We start from the raw sequence: 12,195 nt of genomic DNA, 5'->3' as shown, positions 1-12,195 counted from the left end.
ATCGGACGTGCGAGAATTGCATCCAAGAACCTATCTTTAGTCATTGCCCTCACTGCAACAAGATTCCTGGAGGACGTGAAAAAATCTTTCGGGGACCGAACACGTTAGCCGATTTCGCTCAATTGATCTTAGACCCCATCGACGATACGTGGAGCCAAGAGGACATCGAACGTTATGGAGATTGTCATCGCCATGCCACGGTGATGGCCCACAATGTCTCGGGATACGATGGACAGTTTCTTTTGAGGTACTATACGGAACAAGGCATGCAGATGGGACAAGTACAGTTTAAAGATTCGATGAGCTACTTGGTCATGCCTTTGAGTCGAATTCCTAAAACGTTGGGAATGACAGAAATGGCTAAAGGGTATTTTCCTCACTTTTTCAATATCGAAGCCAATCAACTTACCTTTCTACCTCATTTGCCTGAGACTAAAGACTACGACCGCAACAACATGCGTACCGAACAATGGGAAGCTGTCTACGCTTCGTACCAGGACCATGCCTCTGACCCTTTGGACTTTCAGGAAGAAATGTTAAAGTATTGTCGTTCCGACGTGGACATTTTACGGCGTTGCTGTGGAAAATTTCGAGAACTGTTCATGGAACACGGTGGGGTCATCCTTTGAAAGAAGCTTGCACCATTGTCAAAGCGTGCTCCTTAGTGTACAGACAACGATTCATGCCCGAAAACACCCTGGCTGTCATCATCCCTCAAACGACCAACTTTGTCAAACGTCAATACTCGGTCAAAACCCTACGTTGGTTACATTACTTGTGTGACAAGGAAGACAAATGGATTCAGCTCGCCCGCAACGCAAGAGGCGAAAAGACCATCGGAACGTATTTCATGGATGGCTGGGACTTAGAAAACCCCAAGATCGTGTACGAGTTTAACGGTTGCTTATTTCACGGATGTCCCCTCTGCTACCCTAAAAATTAGTTTTTACAAGAAACCATGGAAGACTTGTACCAGTCCACTTGTCAGCTACGTTTGAAGTTAGAACAGCAAGGATACCAAGTGGTGGAAATGTGGGAACAAAGTACGAACGTTTGAAAACCGATCCCGAGTTTAAACGTATCGTGGAAAGTTACCAGTGGGTGGACCTGTTTGCTGTACCAAGCCGACGAAGAGAAAGGAGAAGAAATCAAATACTTGGACGTGTGCTCACTGTATCCCTACGTGTGTAAATATTGTCGCTTTCCTTCAGGCCACCCGCAATTGCTGACGGAACACATCGACCTGGACCACATTCGACAATAAAAGGCTTGATCAAGTACAAAGTCTTGCCTCCCACGGACTTGTACCATCCCGTGATACCTCACCATTGCCAAGGCAAACTGATGTTTCCCTTGTGCCGTACATGTGCCGAAACGTGTAACCAAGACCAGTCTTGTCAGCACACTCAGGAAGAACGCGCCTTGACGGGAACGTGGGTCAGCGTAGAATTGTTTAAAGCTCTGGACATGGGATACCAACCGTTAGAAGTGTACGAAATTTACCATTTTCCCAAGACACAACAATACCAGAGGGGTGACCCTACTCAGAAAGGCATTTTCGCAGACTACGTGGATACTTTTTTGAAAATGAAGCAAGAGGCCAGTGGCTATCCTTCCTGGTGTCACACTCCCGAAGACGAAAGGAAATTCAAATACTGGTCACAAGAAGGCATCGCTTTAGACTACATCGAGAAAAACGAAGGCAGGCGATCGTTTTGCCAAAGTGATGTTAAATTGCTTGTGGGGCAAAATGGCACAACGACCGTGTTTACCCAAGACGGAGTATTTGACAGAACCTTCTCGCTACTTCCAGATGATTCACTACCAAACCAAATACATGAAACACGTGGACGTCGTTCGCGAGGATTTGATCTTAGTCAATTACGAAGAAGATCTGGACTTTGTAGACGCCGACGAATTTGGAAATGTCATCATTGCGGCTTACATGACAGCTCATGCTCGTTTAAAATTGTACGAAGCTTTAGAACTGTTAGGGGAACGCGTCCTGTACTTTGACACAGACAGTTGCATTTACATCGAGTGCTCAGGTCAACATCACCCTGACATCGAAGGAGACCGTTTAGGAGCCTGGACAGACGAGCAGCCCAACGAGAAAATTTTAAGTTTCGCGAGTGGCGGTCCTAAAAATTACGGTTACGAATACCGGGACAAACAAGGAGAAGTGCACACGGAGTGTAAAGTGAAAGGATTGACTCTGAATTATCGCACCAGTCGAGTGGTCAACTTTGGGGTATTGAAAGAAGCCTTGCAATCTGGAGAGGATGAACACTTTAAAGTGACCACCCGTGAACCGCATAAGATTGTACGTTTACCCACTCACCAAATCGTCAGTCAAACTTTGGAAAAAAGTTTATCAAATTGTGTACCAGAAGCGAGTGAGGCTTCCCAATCATTTTACGTTGCCGTATGGACATGTTGGTATAAAACATTGGTTGTAAGAGGATATCCACCCACCAGAAGAATGACTTCGCCACAGAAAGAATCGAGTGAGAGACACAATGAGAACTCCAAGTTCAAACCCTACCATTTTCCGGTCTTCTTGCCTGACTGTTGTGATTGTGCCCATCGATTGGAAAGGTTTCAAAAACGGCCCATGGATAGGGAAGGATTTTACCTACTTCGAATGTTTTAGTTAGAACAGGATTTGTCTACTTGGGACCTGAGACTGGATTGGGATACGAAGTACAGTGTTTCAGTTGTGGCCTGAAGTTACGAATGGATCTATGTATCTATAAAGATTGAGCCATTCTGGAACATACTCGATAGTCTCCGTACTGTCCTTACTTTTCTATCGCCTTTCCACCCATTACACTACGGTACAATTATGACGGTACCTTAGAGATGATACCTTCCAAACTAGACATAAAAAAGGAACGATGTACAAGCTTGAGACTTCATTGCGACTAGTATAAAAAGAGACAATATGCAAGATCGATAGTTCATTGTGACTACCAAGACCAAGCGAACAAGATGAATACTTTCAGAGAAAAAACGAAACAGGTTCAGACAGGCACAATTCAAGTTTGGGGCCTCTGAGGTGGAATGCGATCCTGAACCTTGCGATGTGAGCGATGCTGGATGCTGTGACCTCATTGATGCAGTAAAGCATTATGGGAACTTTAGTGTCACTACCCCTATCATGGAAAGTGATGATGTGCTTGTCAAACCTGATGGATGCGAAAGAGATGCCACCGGTCATCGTGGACACTTTACAGGGTTTCATGGTAAATGTGGATGTCGACCTTCACGTTTACCACCCTACGGATGTCATCCAGCCCTGAGCAAACTCCTGTCGATGTCACCCTACCCTCATCGAAACGAACCTGTGAGAGACGTTCCCTGTGCATTTGCCTGAATACTGCAACTTTGAAAATCGTTTCCAATCGTTCAAAGGGAAATGGCCTAATCATCTGGGAGGACCGACCCCCGAAGAATTAGCCAGAGCCGGATTTTTCTACTTGGGCGAAGGGGATAAAGTGAAGTGCTTCAGCTGCGGTGTGTCACTTCACCGCTGGGAACCACGAGATTCGGCCTACCTGGAACATGCTCGATGGTCTCCCAGTTGTCACTCTTTACCTTTAGTGGGACGATATCAGTAATCCCTGAATGGATACTTTACAAGAGAACATTCGTGGTTTGCCTGCGGAGTTGAGAGAACGCATTTACCGAGAACTGTTCAAAATTCAAGTGAAACGTGAAGAACAATTGCATCCGTTACGTCACCGGTGTTTAAACCACTGGTACCTGAATGCTATAAGAGGACTGATTCACACGAAAGTGTTCCAGTGGTCATACCTTGTTAAACGGTTCGAGGACGAGAAGGAACGGTATGTTAATTATTTTCGTTACTTCGAGATTCACATACTGCAACGAATTCCAGAAGAAGTGTTAGAGAGTTACCAAAATCTTTTACGCAACGTCAACTTAGTGGAAGAGGAAATTGCTGAACGAACTGTGATTTGTAGGTTAGTGATTGAACCTTTTAGATTCGCTACTGTAGTAAAATCATCTCTGTGTAGACAGTACATTTATTGCTTCCAAAAAAGAGGATTTAGTATGACCTATTATGGGTACTTTACAAGAGAACATTCGTGGTTTGCCTGTAGAATTGAGAGAACGAATTTACCGAGAACTGGTCAAAATTCAAGTCAAACGTAAAGAACAATTGCATCCGTTACGTCACCGGTGTTTGAACCACTGGTACCTGAATGGTATAAGGGCACTGATTCATTTCAAAGTGTTTCATTGGTCGGACATTGATGATTCTCATGAGATTCATAAAGTTTTGGATGACACTAATTCTACTTACAAGACGATCATAATACACCGAATTCCAACGGACGAGACAGAGGATTACCAACATCCTTTACACCAAGAAATCTTGGTTGAAGAGGAAACCTCTGTACGACGTGTGGTGTGTGAGTTAGTGACTAAATCATATTGGTACGGAATTAAAATAAAACCGATGCTGTTCAGAAAGTACGCTTATTACCTCCAACAAAAGAGAGTATAAAAACAGGCTGCCATGCCAAGGCTTTTATCAAAAGTGATTCAACAGATGCTGTTCAGAAAGTACGCTTATTACCTCCAACAAAAGAGAGTATAAAAACAGGCTGCCATGCCAAGGCTTTTATCAAAAGTGATTCAACAGATTCCGTGGAAGGAACTCAATGACAGTATTCAAACCGTGAATCTTTACCATCAATTATTACAAGAACTGTTTCCGTTGAATTTGGGTCGACAAGTGGTGTGTGTCTTTGTGACTTGTTTTCTGGGATTTCGTTTCTCCGCCGATTCCTTGTGGACTCTTTACGAAAGTACTTACCACCCGAATGGCCTTAAATTGTCACGAGAGACTCATTTTGCTCAAAGCCTTGCGTTTTCATCTAGATACTTCTCGATATCTACGGGAAAAAAAGAATCGTCAACTTTTAGCTAACGAAGACGTGTATGACGATGTGTATGTAGCTTGTGACTTACACCCCCATTGGACAGATGTACGTGACTGGAAAAAATGGGGTTTTGAGACTTGGACCCAAGAAGTGGCCCAGTATACCCGAGAATTGTAATCCTTCCTTTCAGCGTCCAAAGAAAAAAGTAACTTTTCAACCTGTGTTAGAGTCAGTGTCAGAAGAACCCGTCACCCAGGACAGGACTGTCATGGACATTCCTGAAAGACCCTTTCAGGAGGACACATGTGTGACATTACCCCCTGTAGAACTTGTCAAACCATTACCCAAAACATGTACAGAGACTTGTTTCTGTTCCATTTTGATCGTTTTCATGTGCATTTTATCGTTGTCCTTAAGCCTTTGGCTTTTATGTATTTTTGTCTTTCGTGTTCATTTTTAAAACATCCATAAACGTGTCCTGAAAAAGTAGAAAAACTCTTGTCTTGTTTGTTTTCGCGTCACAAGTGACATTTCTCACACCATGGCTACCTCTGCTGTCTATGCTCCTTCTTCATCTACTGTCAAAGTCATCGACGAACACTTAGATCGTGCCAGTTGGGAGGCTTTGTATCTTCGCCATCCCTTTAACATGCTCATTGCTGGACCTAGCGGTTCAGGCAAAACCGAATTTGTCAAACGTTTGATCGAACATAAACATAATTTGATCGATCGTCCGACTCAACGCATCGAGTGGCGTACAGCCTCTTGCGAGAAAGTCACAGCGATTCCATCGTGTTTGTGGAAGGCATTCCTGACGAAGACGACGGAATGGTGTCTGACCCCTTCAAACCCATTTGGTCATTTTCGACGACGTGTTAGGAGAAGACGAAAAAGAAATTAAACTGTGGTTTACGCGCAAACGGCATCATCGTAATGCCAGTGTCATTTACATTACTCAACATGTGTTTCAACAAAGGAAAGCCCATCGAACCATCAGTCTCAATGCTCACTACGTGGTCGTCTTTAAAAGCCCTCGAGATAAATCGCAAGTGCAAGTCTTAGCCAAACAGGAACGTCTTGGCTGACTCATGCGTATGACGATGCCACTGAAATTCCACACGCCTATTTACTCTTCCATTTGAAACCCACTAACCCCGATTATTTGCGATTTCGTACCCATTTGTTTCACCACTGGTGTCAAGACGGAGGGCCTGTCCTGTACACGTCTCCGTCCTCGACTTAACCCCCTAAAAATCTATAAAAAAAACCTCGGACATTTTACGTCCGTCTCACACCGTCAACATTACGTCCCTTCAATCTCATCTTCCCGTCAAATTGATTGGTGCCTTGTATGGCATCAGTCGCGAAAACAATATACAAATACGTGCTCGTGTCTTAGAAGCCAGTCTTAGAGAAGTCTTACTATGGTTTACGGTGAGATCACGTCAATTACTGCAAGGTGTCTTTCAGATTCCTCATCAAACCAAACGCTTTTTTGATAGAAACAAAGTAGCTTTGACCAACTGGCCGATTCCCGCATCGACACTCAAACCAAAAAGCAAATCATTTTGAAACCTGGAGGGAGCGGTACTCTAGGAGGTGCCATCATTCGCTCCCTCTTAAGATGGGATCCTAATGCTTCCAAAGTTCTCCCCAAGGAAAAAAGACCAGGTCACAATCCCAGAAAAAGAAAAGTCCCCAGAAAAAGAAACAGAGAAGAAGCCCCCAGAAAAAGAAAGCCCACATAAAACTAGTCGCAAGGGAGGCACTTCAGCCAGGACGTAACCTTACATTCGCAAACCACGACCTGCAACGACGGTGACCGCGTCTCCGGTAGCCTCAGGTTCATCCACTTCTCCATTGATGACACCATGGAAGCTCGTGTCTCCAAGAACTTCTCCTCCAGTGTCGACACCCTCCTCTTTAGTTGCAGTGGCATCTACTCACCAAGTACCTGCTCCCAAAATCAAAGTCCAAGAGAGATCGGGCATGTTACAGAGTTTACTGGATTTGTCCAAGCAAGAACTGGCTCGATTTAGTCCGTTGCTAACCCCTGCACGACGTGTGATGCCTGTCCTCAAATCGATATGACGTAAAGACAATCAGGGGCGACGCGTTCCGGTATAAAAAAGACCTGAGATAAAGCAGGGGTATCAGTGTTTTTGTGCTCCTGAAGACTCAAAGATGTCACCCAAACAAAAGCATCGCTCATCTAAACCCAAAAGAAAGAAAAGGAAAGGACTGCCTCCTCGTTTAGTCAAACATGGGGACAAGTTATCTCTCCTGTCCAAAGCTTGTCAACCCCTGCAAAAAAACCTCATTCAAACAGCCTCCAAAGAGGTCATCGATACCGTGTGCGAACGTTGTTTGAACGTTTCGAAAGGCACAATCCCTTTGTCCAAACACAAGAAAAAATGCTTAGGCAAACCTCGTCACGTTCTTCGCCAAATGGTTCAAAAGAAGATGTTGGTCCAACGTGGAGGAATTTTGCCGCTCTTGTTAGGACCTTTGCTGAAAGGAGTCTTGGGAACCATGTTGGGACGACTCGTGGAAGCAAGACAAAAGGACCTCTGAGTCCCAAGATCTCAGACGTGACCCTGGACATCGAATGGAAGGAAGAAAACTAGCTTTAGTGCCTTACAAACGATGGATGGAATACTATCGTTGGCAACAACAGCGGACCCCGCATTTGCCTCCCAGTCCCCACTTGACCGAGATGTCCCAGTTACAACACGAATTGCAGTCATTGATGGATCGCCAAGATTTGTCCGAAACAGAAAATTCGCAAAAGTACGGTCAACTCTTGCAACGACTGCAACTCTTTCACCAGAAAACCTCAGACTAAACAGCTCTACCCACTCTGAAAGATTTTAAGACCTTGATGAAAAGTCCAGTACCACCACTACCACCACTACTACTGCCAGTGACCAAGACAGAAACAAGAGAAGAAGAAGAAGAAAAAGGGTTTCAAACTCCACCAGAAAAAGTACGCAAGTTAACAACACCACCTACCTCCAGAATTGGATGGATTAAAAAGATGATGGCCACCCCTTCTTCATCAGAAGAGAAAAAAAAGGTGAAGACAGAAATGAAACAAGAACCGATATCCCCTGTTCAGACATCCTTCTCCTCGACACCTATCGCTGGTCGCACACGCAAAGCATTACAAACCAAGAAAATACCACACGAGAAAAAGAGTAGCATCATCAAAGAGTGGGTGCCGTATTAAAAAAAAAATGGAAAAGGAGTTAGCCGGCATTTACTACGATCCATCCCATCCTGCCGGTTACGGAGGAGTTCAAAAATTGTATCGTGCTGCAAAAACTCGACTGAAAAGTCTCCGTTTACCTCAAGTGCAACGATGGTTACAAGAACAAGCTACCTACACTTTACACAAACCCATTCGACGCAACTTTTCCAGAAGTCGCACCCAAGTGGAAGGCATCGATCATCAATGGCAAGCCGATTTAGCCGATGTCTCTCATTTGGCCACCTACAATGGCCGCTACAAATATTTGTTTTGTGTCATCCACGTCTTTTTCAAATTTGCCTGGGTCGTGCCATTGACTTCCAAATCGAGCAAAGAGTTACTGTGAGCCCTGCAACGTGTGCTGAAACAAAGTGGTCGTCAGCCTCTTCGATGGCAACCGGACAAAGGTACCGAATTTCTGAACCAAGCTTTCCAAAACGAATTAAAGAAACGTGACATTCATTTTTTTACCACCGAGAATCCTGAAACCAAAGCCAGAATCGTGGAACTTTTTTCAACGTACCTTGAAAGAACGCATGTGGAAATATTTTACGCATCACCATACTCTGAAGTACATCGACATCTTACCGCACCTGGTGCAAGCGTACAACCAATCTTACCATCGAAGCATTGGACGTGCCCCGCAAGAGGTGACTCCCGACAACCAAGTGCTGGTTTCCGATCGCCTGTTTGTTACGTCCCGACGGGGGCTGTCCCCAAGAAAAGTGGAGTGTTGGTCGTAGGAGATTGGGTGCGCATTAGCAAAAGCAAATGTACTTTTGACAAAGGTTACTTACCTAATTTGACCACCGAATTGTTTTGTGTCACTGGACGAGTGCAAGGCCGTCATCCTGCCGTCTATAAATTGGAAGACATGAACGGAGAAGTGTTAAAAGGAACGTTTTACTTACCCGAGTTACAACGTGTCACCAAAAAAGAAGACGTGTACGACATCGAAAGCATTCTCGAACGCAGAATCCGTAAAGTGGGCAAACGACGTGTCAAAGAAGTTAAAGTACGTTGGAAAAGATATCCATCCAGTTTTTATTCTTGGATCGACGCTTCACAAGTCATCGACTATAAAAAAGTGACCATCATGCCCTTTCACACAGACTCAGCTACTGCTACCACTCCTTCACCCATTTCTTGTCTGCAAGATTTACAGAAACAACCCATGTGAGTGTGGTGTCGAGAACGTGTGCCTCAAACGCAAATCGTCTTTTTCTGCCAAATCGTTGCGGTGTATTGTGTCATCGGTTCAGCCATTGCCAATTTGAGTTTGCAACAAGGAGACAAAAACTTGTGGACCATTTTATTGAGCAGTTGCATCGGTAACCTGCTTCCCAATCCCTCTCTGAAATTCTCCTCGAACGGGAACAACGGGAATCTTGCGTCCAGTTCCAGTCACCACTCCAACAACAACAACAACCCCATTTTGGGCGGAGACACGCCTCTGACTTCCAATAACCCCTCGGACAGCCACAGAGTCACCATAACCAATTTTACTGAACCTTACCCAGTGACAGTTCCATGGACGTGTTTCCCAATAAAACGTTGTGCTGTTACACAGATAAATTACCTCAGGCCATCCAATTAGATCACGAAGCCTATTGGTAAGTAGCTTTAGTGGAAATTATTCACGCGACCCAAGTCCTCAATGTCCTTCCCAATCAAAATTATTTTACGGTCGAAGTTCATGACGAGCAAATGTAAAAGTACTTGAATAATTTAAAAAGTTACAATAAAACATATCATGAGCAAGCTTAAAAGTGGACCTATCACTTGATCATTCCCCCAGGCTATTATTTTAGTGGTCAACATTTGGTGAGCACCATTGCCTCCAGGTTTAATATCGTGTTTCTTAAAGCTTTGGAAAGTATCAGAAAAAGTGTCACACTTGAGTACCACAAAGTAGCTCGACGCTTCCTGATGAAATTTGACGGGGGTAAAATCATGTCCTGAATTGTTTGACATTTTGGGCGGGGACGTGGAGATGAGGATGGCAATGATGAAGAAAAACGAATTACCAGTCATTTCCGACAACGATTCTTTTAGCAAGTTATTTCGTTTCCCAGTAGAAATGAACCAAGGACTGAATTTGATCTTTGTATACTCCGATGTGGTGAAGTAAAACGTGGTGGGACACACCTCGGTACCGTTACTGCGTGTCATTCCTTTCAAAGTGGATTCTGCCACGGCCACGGACGAGGAAAGTGGAAACACCTATCACGTTCACCGCGTATTTATGCATCCGTATTATTTGCCGGTCAGTAAGTCGTATTTTGCCACTGTTAACATTGCTATAAAAGGAGATCTGGGACAAAATATTTCATTCACCAATGGAAAAGTCACGGTGAAACTCCATTTTCGAAAACGGTTCTCTAACGAGTTGTAAGTCATGTATCCAGTGTACTGACGTGTTGCTAGACAGCGAGGATATGGTTTAGGAGATATGTTAAAATCGGCCTTTCGTTCGGTGGCCCCGGTGTTTAAACCGATGGTGACACGCGAATTGCACGCCTTGAAAGATGCCGCATTGACACAAGGTAAAGAATTTCTCCAAAATGTCATCATCGACAAACAAAACCCTAAAGAAGCATTCTTGAGAGCAGGCAAAAATGTCTTGTTGCAAACGGGTAAAGACCTTTTGGGTCGGCGAGAAACTCCTATAAATGCCCTGAGCGGTAGTGAGTCAGGCATTCCTACTTCCCTGACGAGACAGCAAGGACAAGGCAGAAAAAGACGACGAGAAAAACACCCTTTCACAAGACTTCACACTTCTAAAGCTAGAAAGACAAATAAAAGAAGAACTGCTCGAGACTTAGCCGTTTTTTATTTTTAAAGTATTGAGAAACAGAAAAATGATGCACCGAGAGTCTTGCGTCTGTTCCAAGTCGGAACTGGATCTGTTTGCCATGCCACCTACCATGATGACGATGAAAGAATCCCAGTGGGTCGAATTTCATCCCGTCTCCTCTTTGACGGATTCAGCTCCCATCGAATTTGATATCAAAGGTCAGCCCGAAGATTACATTGATCTGAATAGCAGTTACCTGTACTTGAAAGTCAAAGTGATCAAAACGGACAACACTAATCCCGCAGACGTTGCTAGAGTAGCTCCTGTCAACAATTTCATTAATTCCTTGTTCAGCGAAGTAGACTTGTACTTGAATAACAAACTGGTCAGCAGCAGCATTGATACTTACCCTTATCAATCGTAGCTGGGAAATCTCTCGACGTACGGAAAAGAAGCCAAGAATACTCATATGGATGCTTGCGTGGTATGGAAACCTGACACGTTTAACGACACAACCCTGACAGCAGATGACGATCATCACAATGTAGGGTTCAATGACCGTCGTAAGAAAATTCTGCAAGGACGTAGTTTAAGACTGTTAGATCTCTTTGCATTTGGACGTGTGGTTACAAGAAAAGTATTTGCTGAATGGAGTGGATATCCGCCTGAGACTGAATCGTAGCACAATGATGAAATCCCGATGGCCAGAACAAGAAGTACATTTAGCCGGCTGTTTTGCTACAGTCCTGGGAGATAAAAAAAGGAATTGATCAAAAAAGATTGCTATGGATGTCACAACGATCATCCCAGCCAAATTCAACACGATAAATGTCTGATGTTGAGTCAAGAAGAAAAATTGGAGGAGCATCTGCAAAAAACTTGGAGTCTCATCTCGGAAGAATTCGTGTTGAATGAGTGGTATAAAGGCTTCCGTGAACATTCGTGTCCTCCATTAACGCCTCTGGAGATCCGTCGCATCGAAACTCTCTTGGACAAGGGTACGAAGTCGGAGCTAACACCCTTTTACTTGTCAGACATTTTCCAAGAGAAAGTCAGGATCGAATTGATCACTTATTATCACCTGTTTTAATGTTATATTGAATGGTTATTGTTGAACACAAAATTGGGTATTGTTAGTGATGAGTTATTTTTGAATAAACATGTTGTGTTTTGAAGAAGAAAAAATGCCTTTGTCGTTTGTTTTGCTATGGGTATCATGATTCATGCTCTTTGAT

This window comes from Sinohyriopsis cumingii, chromosome 8 (genome assembly GCF_028554795.1).
Source record: "Sinohyriopsis cumingii isolate HCF-2022 chromosome 8, ASM2855479v2, whole genome shotgun sequence".
NCBI classification, from domain to species: Eukaryota; Metazoa; Mollusca; class Bivalvia; order Unionida; family Unionidae; genus Sinohyriopsis; species Sinohyriopsis cumingii.
This window is presented reverse-complemented; position numbering follows the sequence as displayed.